The sequence below is a fragment of the Emydura macquarii genome, unplaced genomic scaffold (genome assembly GCF_026122565.2).
Source record: "Emydura macquarii macquarii isolate MOO-44397 ecotype Brisbane River unplaced genomic scaffold, CSIRO-AGI_Emac_v2 contig_705, whole genome shotgun sequence".
Classification (NCBI taxonomy): Eukaryota; Metazoa; Chordata; order Testudines; family Chelidae; genus Emydura; species Emydura macquarii.
Window position 1 is genome coordinate 2432808 of NW_027130842.1, and position 2518 is coordinate 2435325.

Consider the following 2518-nt stretch of genomic DNA (forward strand, 5'->3'; position numbering starts at 1 on the left):
CTTCAAGTGTGGCCACACCCAACCTGGCCAGAGTGATAGGTCTGGTTCCGCCTCCAAGGAGCTCCATAGTAATGGATCTGCAGACCTTCTCTGCAAAGAGCAATCTAAATACTCTCCTTTTGGCTGAAGTCTTCCGTGCTTGAGCTGTCCAATAAGCAATATTTTTTATTTGAAAGCATGAGAAAAATTCCAAAGTTTCTTCTGGCATCATGAAGGTTAAAATATGTATTATTCTCTGAGTAAGAAACCCTCACCTTTTTAATTTGGGGTGCTAACTAAAAAATATGGTTGAACTTTGGAACTTGGTATATTAGTATGTATAGTAGAACGTCAAAGATACGAACACCAGAGTTACTGACCCGTCAACCAAACACGCTGTGAAACCAGAAGTAAGCAATCAGGCAGCAATGGAGGGGGGCAGGGAAAAAAGAAAGCCAATACTGTGCCTCTACTGCAGGGTCAGCATGCAGAGCAGAAACAAGCTGGGGTCTGCGCTGTTCCTGTAAGCCAAGGGTACTGTTCCACCCCCTCCCACTCCCACTCCACCCCATTGGGAGGGGGAAGCTGTTTTCACTACCACCACAACCATTCCCCCCCCCAGCCTGATGCTGCTGCAGCTGCAAGAAACTGAAAGTTGCAGACAAAGCCTGGCCTGGAGCTTGGGTGGGAGTCAGCTGCACACTGGAGAAGTTTTAAAGGGCCACAGCCTGTGCACCAATGTGGCCCAAGCTTTGCCCGTGGCTGCACTCAGCACCTCTGGGAGTGCAAGGGGCAGGGGAGGCAGGCGTGCTGGCAGCCAGCTGGCATCAATCCCCTGCCATGTGCTGCCTCTGGAGCTTAGCAATAGTGCACAGAGCAGGGCGAGCCTTGGGGAGACACGGCAGAGGGCTGGGGTTTGTAGTGCCAAGAGTGCGGGGCAGGTGTTCCCAGTTCAGCCCAAAGGCAAGAAATAGGAATAGTGCAGGAAGCTGCTTGCAAACCAGGCAGTGCTGCCAGGTGTCACCTTTTCAGAGATCTCTCCCAGCCTCAGCTGGAAGACACTGACTGCATGGTACTGTACCATGTTTTGTTCAGAGTTACGAACATTTCAGAGTTACGAACAACCTCTATTCCCAAGGTGTTCATATCTTTGAGTTTCTACTGTGTTGCCTACTTCATTCCTTTTGAAATGCAGAACTGAGCATATACAGTAGAACTTTCTACGGTTTGTGTATTTAAGGGTAACTCTGATGCTCAGCACCAAGCCAAGTACTTCAGCTGGCTTCTGAGAACATCCACAGTGGGAGGATTCTTCTTGCTTCTCCATGGCCACAAAAGGAATGAAATGGTTCCAGAGGTCATTGGTTCCACAGAGGCATAAAGGCTGTATCAACCGCCACATTCCCTCTCAGGGAGGAAGAGGGAAGATCTGTTCATCCAGGGGAAGATCATCCAGTCTCACCCCTTTATCTGGCTTGTAACTACCAATGGTATAGTCCTGGCAGGGAACCCCTATACTCCACACTTTATGGAATGACAAATTCTGTTTTCCTTTGCACAGCAGAACCACACTATTTCCACTGTCAATGGCCTCCTTTCACACACACCTGCAGATATGAAGAAAGGACTGATATCTTCTGCTGAATGATGTATACATGCAAATGCAGATAGTTTATTGTGCAACTACTTACCAACACACATTTACAAGCTTTATGGCTGCAGCAGGAGGTGATGAAACACATGACAGACTTTAAACTAAAAGTCCGCTGGTATAGCTATACCAACAAAATCCTGTAGTATCGATGTAGTTATATAGGTTTTTTAACAGGTATAGCTTATACTGATTCCCCCAATCAGCATAAGCTGTAATGGTATAAACAGTTCTATCTCTGTAACTACACCAACAATAGGGCTTTTACCTGCATATCTATGTCAGTGGGAGTTTTAAAGTATAGACCAGACCTTAACTTCAGAGGCTGGGTGGTAAAGCTTGTAAATGCAGCATTTTATAGCACCAGATTAAGGCGCTAACAGCACTTTTTTAGCTCTACAGTCTCAACCTAGGCCTGAAAGAAAGCTCTGCTAAGGAAACCTGTGATGTTTGTAAAACATGCCAGTTGAACTTATTTTGTTTGCTCACCCTTAGTTTAAAACAAGAGGGGAGTTAAATAATAACCTCTTCCACCAGCCCTCCAAGAAATCCATCATAGCAATGAAGCAAATGACCTAATCAGTAATGGGTTTCACCTAGCATGTTAATTAAAAAATTGCAAATAATTTGATTTTCCCTCCCCCACCACCTTTCATAAGTCATGTGTCTCCTTGGATTGTATGTTCTTTGGGGACAGGACTATGTTTTCATAGGTTTGCATAGAATACTAGCACAGTACAATTGCAATAAAGACTAAGTAAACACTGTATAATATTGACACTCACTGCATTTGATGTCTATTTCTCTATTCTGATGTCCATGGTAATATTACGATTATGTACAATAAGATGACTGAAGGAAAACTCTTTGGTGCACTTGTTGTAAGGT